The sequence below is a fragment of the Microcebus murinus genome, chromosome 6 (genome assembly GCF_040939455.1).
Source record: "Microcebus murinus isolate Inina chromosome 6, M.murinus_Inina_mat1.0, whole genome shotgun sequence".
NCBI lineage: Eukaryota > Metazoa > Chordata > Mammalia > Primates > Cheirogaleidae > Microcebus > Microcebus murinus.
Window position 1 is genome coordinate 37,819,719 of NC_134109.1, and position 12,076 is coordinate 37,831,794.

The window sequence follows — 12,076 nt, forward strand, 5'->3', positions numbered from 1 at the left end:
TCTCCAATCAGTTCAGCATGCATCTCATCTTTGATATCAAGTGCACCTGTAATTAGTGCCTTATATTAACATCTTCACTATAAACAGTTCAGGCATTTAGAAACAAAGTATCAATGGATTTAACAGTTACTTTAATTCATTTTATAAATAAGCAACTGAGAATTTTGCTCCAAGTGGCTGCTAGTGTAGCCCATTCCATAAATGGCATTCTCCGAAGCATAAGGCACAATATGATACGAATGCAGCTCTTCATAATAGAGAGACTGAGAACAGCATTCCTGTACCATAAACTTCAGCCGTTTTCTTGTATCAGAATAAGCAGTCTTATAAGAGGGAGCTTCTTTAAAGTAATCATAGCTCTCTTTCTCCGTCTCTAGATGTATCTTCCTCAGCAAATTGTTAATTAACACAGACCTTCTTAAGTAGGTTTCTGGGTCTTCAAGAAACCTGAGCTTCTCCAGAGAAAGTTTGAGAATGCAAGTCCTGTCCTCAGGTAATATCAGGTGCTGGAAAGCAAACACAATCATTAAATCTCCATGGAGAAAAAAAAAAAGAAAAGAAAACTAGAGCATTTGACTATTGACAACATTCATAAAAGTTAAAATAAATAATAATAAGTAAGCCCTTACTTTTGGAAAATACCCATGGTAATCTTGATGTAAATCTTCTTCTTCTGCATATTTTCTCTTAAAATAGGCTACTTTCGACGTTGTTAATGTATATGATAATACTTTTGTTGGATAAGCTAAACAAATAAAATAATTAGAGAAAAGTCAGATTTTATTGTGGCAAAGAGTATTTTATAAGATAAATTCTACTTGTAAAAAGAAATTGGTGACCAAAAATTGGTATCCTTTCTTCACTAAGCAATGTGGCGAAGCCGTTGGTGGCAATTTTCCTATGACTGAAAATGCCACCATTCGGACCCAAAATAGATGTTCTAGATTGGATTTTTATGTTTATTTCCTTTTGCAGCCCCTCAGAAATCAAATGCCGATGCTGTATTTAATTCCATGCCATTCAATGTCAAAACACACCCAAATTTGCAATTGATTCACAAAAATGTAATAAGAGAAGTAATATTTTCATCATTTTTAAACTGCCTAATATACAGAGGAAATTTAATGTTGTTGGATTAATAAAACTGGCATAAAATAGTTGGTATCGCAATTACACTTGAAAGAAAATAACTGTGTATCTATAGGCAAAATTTCAGGATATAGTTACGGTATAGCCATCGCCCTAACATATGGTTTAAAGCAGGTTAATAATAAGTAAATGAAAGATTTAGATAAAGTTCTGACTAGCAAATTTGATATATTTGTATAGTATCTAAAAGTGAAGACCTTTGTTTTCTCCTTTAAAACACTACTGCTGTTGAGGATTCCGATTTGTTTAAGGAAGACAGAATTCTGAAAGCCGATTTTCAGAAATGGTTGGGTTAAAAGGGAGTTCCTAGGATGTACTCTAGGTGGCGCTCATATCACAAAAAGGAGGCAAAACCAACTTTGAACGCTAAGACAAGTAGCTTCCTACAGAAAGCAGTGAATGAATTTAGAAACCAAATTGAGTCCAGTCCAGTACTCATTCAACCTCAGAAGGCCAGACCAGAAAGAATGTTCATATTTAAAGATAATTTGTTTTACCTTTAATCCACACTCTCAAATATGTCTGTGTTGAAAGCACTTAATTCACAAAATAATGAATAGTTTATTAATGTGTTGGTTAAATAAATTTAAGACATCTGATGCTCTTCTAAAATTTTAAAATATTTAAAACTTAAATATTAAAAATGTGTTCAAGAACCTGCCTTTTTTAGTTTTTCCTCCAACTCAGTGGCATCTGAGCTACAAAAGTTTCCTGCAGCCTTTTGTAGCTAGATGGTTTTCCTAAAACAGTAGGAAAAACTACAAAAAAATTACTCCTCAAGCATTCCAAATTTTCATTGACCTCACTGTGGATTATAAAACCAAGACAGCCTTAAGAGTTGGTATATTTTGTCAAAGGAATCAATAATTTTAAATCACTGATGTATCTGATTTAAACAGAGACTAAGCAGGCGTGATGTCACATGTCTGTAATCCTAGCTACTCGGGAGGCTGAGGCAAGAGGATCATTTCAGGAGTTCAAGACCAGCCTGGACAACATAGTAAGACCCTGTCTCTAAACTATTTTTTAAAAATAGATAAATAAAAAGAGACTAATATCTAACACTTCACAAATGAATTAAAGCAAAGACAATAGCTGCAACTATACATACACAAACCCAGAATTTAATGAGCAAACTCAGCTTACATTGAGTTTTCACTGATCTCAATAGGTAAAGAATAAGGAAGAAAATTGTATAGAAAACAAAGAAAGCATCACTGATCCCAGTTTTCTCAGAGCCTATTTTTCAGTAAACTACATTGTTGGGTATATATTTTAAGGATAGAATCAAATAATTAGGCTAAGCTTTGGGTTATCCTGTGTGACAATTATTTTTACTTCTTTTTAAATTGTTTGATTGATATAATTGTGGTTTTCAAATGTTAGTGAGCATCAGAATCACCTGGAAGTGATTGTTGACATACACATTTCTAGATCCCTTCCCCAAAGTTTATAATTCAGTAGATCTGGGCGAGGAACAGAGAATGTGCATTTCTAATAAATTTCTAGGTGACGCTGATGCCGCTGGTCTGGGGACTGCATTTTGAGAGCATCTAAGTTGTAGCATGTGGCAGGTGCAGTAATAGTGCTATAGCAGCAAGTTAAAAGCAGGACAGTCAATCAACTGATTGCCATATCATCAGAGTGCCAAGCCACTGGTTTGATTGATTGTTGTCGTTGCTATCACTTTTGTCCATTGCCTTAGATGCTTTAGCCTCCTGAACAAAGCCAGACTGCATTTTAACTAAATTGTGAAGAATGAAGTCACTTTTCAATATGAATTCCTGGGTTCACATTAAGAAGCATCAATGGCTGTTATTAGCATTTTAGCTAGGCAGGTCACTAATTTTTTTTAACAAGGTCCAGCGAATTACAATCGTGTAGGAGAGAGTGAGGAAAGACTTAGAAATGAAAAGAGTTAACTTTACCATCAGCAAACATGATTTTCTTACATGTATGTTCTTAAAATGTCTACTCATTTTATTTTCCAAACTAATGCAATGTCTGCAGCATTTATGACCAATTAAAAACCTTTAAATAAATGATACAAGGAAGGACAGGGGGCAGCTTATAGAAACAAATGTCAAATAAACTAACTGTTCTGGCTCCCAAGAGAACCCCCAGGGAAGATATTGTGATTTAACAGATCAAGACAAAACAATTATATCAAATGATTCCAAGGTCCATAAAGATTCTTTAAGGCTATATTTAAGCAGTTAGCCTAAGACATAGACTCTATCAGATCCTGAAAATACAAAGAAAATTCTCAGGAGTTCTAGATTTGAGTCTCAGCTTCTCTAGGGGAACACACTTAGCCACTTAGTTTATTGCACCTAAGAAACACCCCCATGGGTTGTTGAAATGCTGACAAATCCTTCACAGCTGGTATCAGTTTGACAATTAACCTCCTTGCAAGCTATTTAGCTATTTGCAACATTTTCAGCATCAAATTGTGGAGGATGGTTTCAGCCACTTTTAGGTTAAAATATACAGCAAACGTTAAGTTCCTACATCTGTTTTCTTGGCTGGATTAGACCTCCAAAAATGCAGAGCTGGAAACTCTTCATTGATCACCTGGATCAGCTTTCTCAGTGTCCAGATGAGGACACTGTAGCACAGAAAAGTTCAATGATTCATAGTCTGATGTGTGGCTGAGAGTTTGGATTTTGAAGTCAGATGGAAGTGGGCTTGAACTCCAGATCTGCTGCTTCTGAGTTGTGTGACTTTGAGCAAATTACATAAACTCTCTATAAATCTCATTTGTAAAGTATGTATAGAATAATACTGGCTCATAAGATCATTGAAATAATTCATGGAAAGTGACTGGCACTGTGCCTAGCATATAGTAAGCATTAAATCAAATCCAAGTGCCAATAGAGACACAGATCTATCCCACAGAAGCCAAGCCCAGCTTGGCCTCCCAGCTCCGATCCAAAGACTCCACCACCCTTCCTCCCAGAGATACTAGATTGTAATTAGACAGTTAAAAAAACTGCAAGAAAATATCGCAAATGGTCAATTTGAAAATTATAGTACAGAGAGTCTACAACAGCACCAAGAAAGTGTTTCTGCTTTACTGCTACTGGTCATGCGTTTTTGGTGAAGGAAATGTAAAACTGTTTTTGAGACATCCAGCTAATCATCTGAATAAGTTAAAGTTGATGTGAATATCCAAAGAAGTTTGCCTGTGATGATCCAGTAAATGTGTAAATCTGTTATCACGCTCCTGAAATTTAAAGGCCAAACTCAACCTAGCCTGTCATTCAAATAAAGCTGACGTAATAGACAAGAAAAAGTGAAATGACTTGATGTCTTCATATTCAGTGTCCTGAGCTCTGAGAACAGTATATAAATTATAAAACTGATTTCGTCTGAGCCTAAATTTATCTCTGAAGGTGAAATGGCTATTGCTGGCTCAAATATTCGAACTGTTTTTAATACTGTAATCCATGGGCACATAAAATATCTATGCCAGGCTCAGTGCATTTCGTAGCATAAAACTTCAATAAGTAACACATTAAAAGTCAGAGAAGAGAATGATCAACCCTATCGTTAGAGTTCTGGCAGTACAATTTATACATATTTCTTTAAATAAATGTTTAAAATGTAATTACAAATGATTGCTCAAATGCTCATCCTTACTGTTCTGTTTCTGCCTCCAGACAACTAAAATCCTATTATTGTACAGTGATTTCATTTGGTACGTGGCCCAGGGACAGTACATTAAGGAAACATCATCAGCAAATTAATTTACAAACACTTGGAGAGGACAGACCACAGAAAAAGAACAACTCCTGTCATAGTAACCCATTCTTTGTCCAAGATTGGAAAGCCTGAGATGTGGTAGAGAAGTGATGAGTTTAATGTAATTTTAGCAGGGTTTTTATTTTCTCCCCCACAACATTTTAATCAAGACATTGCAGAAACAGAGTTGAAACCATCCTATTAGAAATATGTATCCCAGCTATAGACATAAGGGGTAGAGGCTGACCAATGGGGAGAAAGAAGGTGGGTTCTGTCTCAAATCAATAACTGACTTGTGTGGTAGACAAAGCACATGCCTCAGCCTCACAATCTCTTGTTGATTTCTCCTTATATGTTGTTCACCTGGCATGAGCCTTGATAAGTACAAGTGTCCCTGTCTATCTAAATAATGCTTTTCTGGTGGCAAAGCTACTGGACATCCTTCCTTAAGGGTCATGGTCACGTTTGTTGAGAAAAAAGTATCCCTTCTGTCACTGTTAGCCACATTCTGCAATCTTGCTGCATGGCTTAAAATACTTCAGCATAATCATCGAGTTCTGTTTGACAGCACTAGTTCAAATACCAGCTCTATGGTTTATTTGCTTACTGAGTTTGGGCAAGATATTTAAGAGCCTAAATTTCCTCATCTATTAAGTGGGGGAACAATATCAAACTCACTGAGTTGTATGTGAATGAGAAGAGATGATGTTTTAAGGAGGGAAATTCAGCATATTGAAAAGGTACCTCCACTTCCATGTTTATTGCAGCACTATCACAATAGCCACAATTTGGAATCAACCTAACTATCCACCAATAGATGAATGGATAAAGAAATTGTGGTACATATACACAATGGAATATTATATAGCCACAAAAAAGAATGAAATCCTGCCATCTTCTACAACATGGATGGAACTGGAGAAGATTATGTTAAGTGAAAAAAGCCAAGCACAGAAAGACAAATCTCACGTGTTCTCACCATATGTGGGAGCTAAATATTAAAAACAATTGATGTCATGGAGTCAGAGAGTATAATGATGGTTACCAAAGGCTGGGAATGGTTAATGGGTACAAAAATTTAGTTAAATAGAATCAATAATATTTGATAGCACAACAAAATGACTATAATCAACACTAAATTAGGGCATACTTTAAAATAACTAAAATAGAAGAATTGGAATGTCCCTAACACAAAGAAATGATAAATGCCTGAGGGGATAGATACCCCAATTATCCTGATTTGATTAATTCACATTGTATGCCTCTATCAAAATATCACATGTACCCTATAAAAATATACAACTATTAAACACCCATAATAATTAAAAATTTAAAAATAAAAAAGAAGAGATGATGTATAAAAAGCACTTAGTGCCTGTCACATATGTTCATATTTTCTGCTCAATAAACGTTACATGTTATTATTACAATTATTTCACTTTTGAAATTATAAATACATATCCTACTCAGCAGCATTATGTTATAATAGGATATTTGTCCTCTCTTTAGTGTTAAGCACAGGTTACATGAAACATTCATGAGTGTATTCAAGAAGGTGGAGGAGTGCAAAGTTCAAGGCTGCGCCTTTCAGAGACCTTTAGTCTTGTTGATGTTTAACAATATTCCATCAGCCATCTTTCTTTTCTCTCATAATCCCTTGTCTAGCACCTTTCTGGATAATATGATCTATGGCAGCAGAATTCAGTCCCAGTTTTTAGCTCTGAATCACAGGAACAATCTGTTTCTCTGGATTTATCATCCACCTCAAGCACAATATTGACTTTACTGGCAGTTTAGAATTAACAACTAGTTGCAGCTCCTGGAAGACCATCTTAGGAACTTCCAGGGATACTTAGATCTAATGAGTTAAAAGGATTTCTCAAGATAGTAGCAGCATTGTCTGGTACTCGATTACATGTCCCTTGGGATGACTCCAAGCACTGGCATGGAATGTTAAATAAATCCCCATCAATTCCACAAGCCTGTCTTGTTCCATTGGTGATGATCTCTGAACCCAAGATAGCATCGTTAAGTGGGATATGACCAGCCAAGCAATCATGAAGTTATCTTAGATGCTGCACCAAAGCCAACTTCTTCCATGATCTGGCCCTACTTATGATAGAGGCCAAGTGCACTAGGCTTCTTGGGTAAATTGTGTGGTTTACCACCCACCAGAAGCACATTCCTTGTTTTGAGGAATGATGCTCCCTTTCATTCCACCTTTCCCCTTGGAAATACACATTGTTATATATGGGTTTCAAGAAACATCTTACCAATAATACATAGAAAAATGGTATAACTTCCTTAGATACATAGGACTGTTACTCAGAGATGAGGATTTTAATCTCTAACCTATGGACAACGGTGGCCTTTTGGAAAGTACCTGATCTATATCACCCACATTGTCTTCCACTTTGATATCACCAGCATTCCCCCCCTCCATGGGTATATCAACAAAAATATCTATCCAGGCCAATGTTGCTTCTGGTATCCCAGAAGGTTTGTGCAAAAACATAAGTAATTATTGCCATAAACTGGATGGTGCTGTTATTAGCCTGTTTGTATAAATTTAATTAGGAAAAAGGAAAATATTACAAATATTTGCATTAGATTTAAAAGGGGAAACATTATTAACACTATTTAGATGGACAACTTATTTTTTCATAAAAAGGAAAAAAAAAACTGACAAAGTTTTGACAAAGATTGGCTCCTTCCAAAACCCAAAGATATCCTTCTTCCTTCATTTTAGCACTGAATGGTTTTGGTCAATTTACTCCTACCTCTGCTTCAGAGATAGTATTTTATTTTAGCTTTTTCTAGGTTTACGAAGCATGTTGCTCTGACAAATAGAGCAATCTGAACTGATTATTCCTCGGTTTTAGAGCCACTGTTTGGGATGTCAGTGTTTTCACTGCCAAATCTGCTGGCGTGAGTCATCATGTAGGGAGCCCAGGTGTGGAAGGAAGGACCTCATCCTCTTGATAAAAGTTTTCAACAACTCTCGGTGTTTCAAGGCATCTTCTAAATTCCATGAAGGTTACATGACATAAAATTGAACAAAGAAATTTCACATATACCTAAAAACTTCCAAATAGAGTATGTGAGAAAAAAAGACTGAAATTAGAACTTGGCTTCAGTTTTAATCTGCCTGATCTTAGTCTTATCGAGGCCTTATACTCCTAAGGACCTGCCCTCTTTATAACCCATATGTACAAAGACAGGTGGCTCTCAAATTGATGAGGGTGACTAGATTCTTAAATACAAACTGATGGAATTTTTTTTTATACTTTGGACCCACCAATTTCTCTAGGATTAAATGTTTATATTATGATTAAACCATTTGATTTATTATTTATTTATTTAAAGGTAAATAGTATGACATATTCTGATGAATAACTTTTTAACAGATATATTTATCAAAACTGCACAGTATATATTCTTCATATTACACATTTATGATAAAATCAACATTAAATTTAAGAACCCCTTTCATTTGTCCTTTTTTATTATGACCATAATCTCAATGAAAGGGAAGACTAGTTCACATAAATCAAAGGGCACAGAATGACTTTTCAACTTTTATGCATATTACATAAGATATATATATAAGTTACTAATATACACGACTAATGCATATAGATGAACTAATAATTGTGGCTGCTTTACTCGAACTTTCTTCAGTTTGATAGCATGAATAGAACTCTGTACAAATGTCATGGCAGAGGATAATAAATCTTATTGGTGTCTTCAGATTTATTTCTCACCATAAAAAAATAGTCATGATGGAGAAAGGAAGGACAGGTGGTGCTAAGGGATAGCAAAAGCAACAATTTTGATGGTTCAAATGCTCATCTTTAATGCTTAAAATTATTAAACTACAGATATTTCAGTAAGTGACTACAAAGACCAATAATTTTAACGTCTCTTGATATTCATAAATCTGTACCACTAGACCAGGAAATTTTTCAAATAGGTTCCTGAACAGAAATTTTCAATTATTTATTTTTATAAAGGGAGGAAAGGAATGGGACAAAATGCAGCATGCTATATTTTCATGAATTTGATGGTAATTTGCGAGGCTGGTTACCTTCAGGAATGACACATGGATAACTCAGTGTATGTGAAAGTTACACAATGCTGGAGGGCTGAATACTCATTCAAAGGCTGTATTCAGTTTGGAGCTTAAAATGTTTAACCCTCATAAGTTTCCGTCATCATGAACTTAATGCAAATTAAATTTAAAACAGCACCACAATCTCTTTTTGAAACTTGGAGTATTCTCTTCATTTCCTTCATTCAGACATGCACCCATGTGCTCAGAAGGCTTCCGCTTGACTTGTTCGCGGAGCCAGACTACCTAATTTGGCCCACCCTAATCGCATGGGTCTCCGAGAGGAAAATACGCCAGCCCACAAATGTTCTTTTTACAGAAAACCTCTATTGACTTCTACCCAGCAACCATCTACAAACAACCCCTTATATTGATCTGGTAAGTTATGGTAATGCTACATTAGCATTTATTTCTCTGGATACATATTTAAACAGTAATTTCTTTTAAGCTAGTGATTACCTGGTTATGCTGAATCAATCTGAAAAGTGTATTTCTAGAACAGCTTCAGAAAATCTGGTGAGAGTTCCCCTTTGCACAGCAAGCATTTCTCACAGCCTCAGGCTCATGAATGGTTACCTGAGATCTTGAAACAAGGAGACAGACACAAATAACATCGGACGAGTCAGGACTGCACTGACATGAACTGGTTATCAAGTCAGGAGAAAGCATGCAATAGGAAGATACTATCTAAGACGTTTGAGGTGAGGTAGGTAGATAGATAAACCTTCAAACATACACAATCACTTCAGTGTTCTCCAGATTTAAGTTTAAACCTGAGGGATCTTAACTATCCTAAGAAATTTGGAAATACCTGAATAACTGATCTCACCAGATTATTTTTGGAAGATTATCAGTAGGCTGATTTAAGAAAATCACAGTCAGTTATTCTTAATTTTTCATGCCAGATTTAGTACAGTTTCGGGAAGCATTCCCTCTAAAGTAACAAACCAAGCAGTAAACTCAAACAGACTAACTCAGTCTTTCTCTGGAATACACATTCATTCTCACAAGATTTGAAATAGCCAAATGCTACTTTTTCTTTGAAGACAGTTTTTCTTTAAAGGGCCATGTTGAACTGTACCTTTTCTGCATGGATGTATGCTTACAGATCTCATCATATTCTATATTTAGAGAGATGAGCTTTCCAAAGGAAGACGGGCAACCAATAAGGAGGATCCCATCAAAAGAGAGGTGAGTTACTATGGTTACTTTTCAGGGGGGTGAGTAACAGTGAACGGCTGCTCCTGGCCAAATGGACCCTTTCCAGAAGAGGACCTAAAAAGAATGTTGCTCTCCACGCGTGTTGATTCTATCCGTTGAGACTACACTATGTCATCTTAGCCTTAACCACAGGCTTTCTATGGGCGCTTGCAGCTTACACGCGCATAGGCGGCGGATAGGCAGCGCAGTCAAAGGAGAGACAAGGCGGATTGAAAACTTCCAAACACTAACCCAACGGCGATGAGCAGGGGGATCCTCAGGAACCAATCCCAAAATTAAAAAATAAAAATAAAATCTAATCAGGTTCTTTAGGACCAGCCACTGGCCACTTTGCAATGGCTGGGGGCGGGGTGGGATCCCGGAACAGGTCCCTGTCCTCCCCCTCCATGAAACGAGTCTTTTTGAGCCTCAGAGGGAGACACCTGGCTGGATGAGTCCAGACCTACCTTGCGAGCTGGGTCCACTCACCAGGCGATCGGCGCGTGCACCTGTTTGGTAAAGGCGCGGGCTTCGGTGCTCACTCCTGCTTGTGCGGCGCTGTCACTCTTGAGACGGGCGCTGACAGCGGCGGCGGCGGCAACTGCAGCTCGGCGGGCAGCCCCGGCTCCTGCAGGTCCGTCCCTCCAGTCTCCGAAGCGCGTCTCACTCCGGGCTCGGAACGCTAGGCGGGCGCGCAGCTGTGCTCGGCTCGCATTGGACCAGAGGGAGCAGATGTTACCCGGTTGCTAGGAGCGTTGCTAGGAGGCGATGACGCCCCTCCACAGCTCTGGAGCAACTTTCCTGTAGGTCAGGTGCGCCGGCGGGGGCTGCTGGGAGCAAGGTGGAGAGCAGGGACGCCGAGGGGCGGCGAACAAAGGGCCCCAAGCACGGGAGCCCCGGCTGCGCTCGCCTAAATTGGGTCCGGGGGAGCGAACTGGGGAGCTGGGGGTGGGTGAGGCCGCGGGGCGGGGCCGGCGATGGGCGGGCGGGCGCCGCGCCTCCCAGCGCGGGGTCACTGGTCGTGGGCCCTAGCTGGACGTCCCCGGGGAGGCCGGGTTTGGGAACGGAGGTGGGGCGGCACTTTCAGTGGTTGAGCCAACAGCAGGATTCGGTGTTTTTCAGACCCAGCTACTTCCGCTGGGATATTTTCCGCCTGGGAGTAGGACTGAGAAGGGAAGAGACGAGATGGAGGAGAGTATATATGTGACCTGGGGTGAGGAGGTTGGGGATGAGCAGTACAGGATCTTCTGCCTTCTGGGACTCTCCTCCCCAGTGTGTTTGTGTTTGTGTCTGCAGGGTTGAGCGGTTGACAGACTTTGAAGAGGGATATACTAACTAATCCATGAAAATCAGCCCAGAGTCTAATTCCTTTTGGCGCTGTCTGTGGCTGCCTACTGGCATGGTGCCTATAGTTTTAGAAAAAATGTTCCTGCGGTCTCAAATACCTCCTTTACACAGTTAGAAAGGCTTCAGTTTGATTCAACTGCTAATTAAAACCTCAGGCCAATATGTAAACTTCTTTAAAATAAAAATGTATTTTTCACAAAGGAAACTGGAGAAGGTGTATGCATGTTTCACTCATTTGCATTTTAGTATAAATTTACCCAAAAGGATTGTATCATTCTGATATCTCATTCAAGCTATATTTTTATTTCTTTTATACCATTGCTTTTCTGTTATTGTTAAGCAGAGCTATTTTCTTGGGGGAAGTGGATGATTAGAACATCAAAGTGGGCAAATTTGGGTAGCCAGTGAGCCAAATTAAAGAGAAAATGGAAATCCTAGTATAAAAATTTTGCTCAAAGCTATCCTCAGAAAGAATCTCACTGAAGAAGGAGGTACACCACTTCCCTGGTTCCCCATAGAGTCAGG

At 38.4% G+C, this 12,076-nt stretch overlaps 1 long non-coding RNA gene across 1 annotated transcript; it reads right to left on the reverse strand.

The window, feature by feature from the left end:
• Positions 1 to 656: 656 nt before the first annotated feature.
• LOC105878323 (uncharacterized) lies at positions 657 to 10,929 on the reverse strand. The gene is made up of 3 exons (XR_001157313.2): positions 10,672 to 10,929; positions 9,464 to 9,587; positions 657 to 745 (listed from the first exon to the last, which is right to left on the reverse strand). It is a non-coding gene; the product is annotated as an uncharacterized LOC105878323 (long non-coding RNA).
• Between the last annotated feature and the right edge of the window lie 1,147 nt (positions 10,930 to 12,076).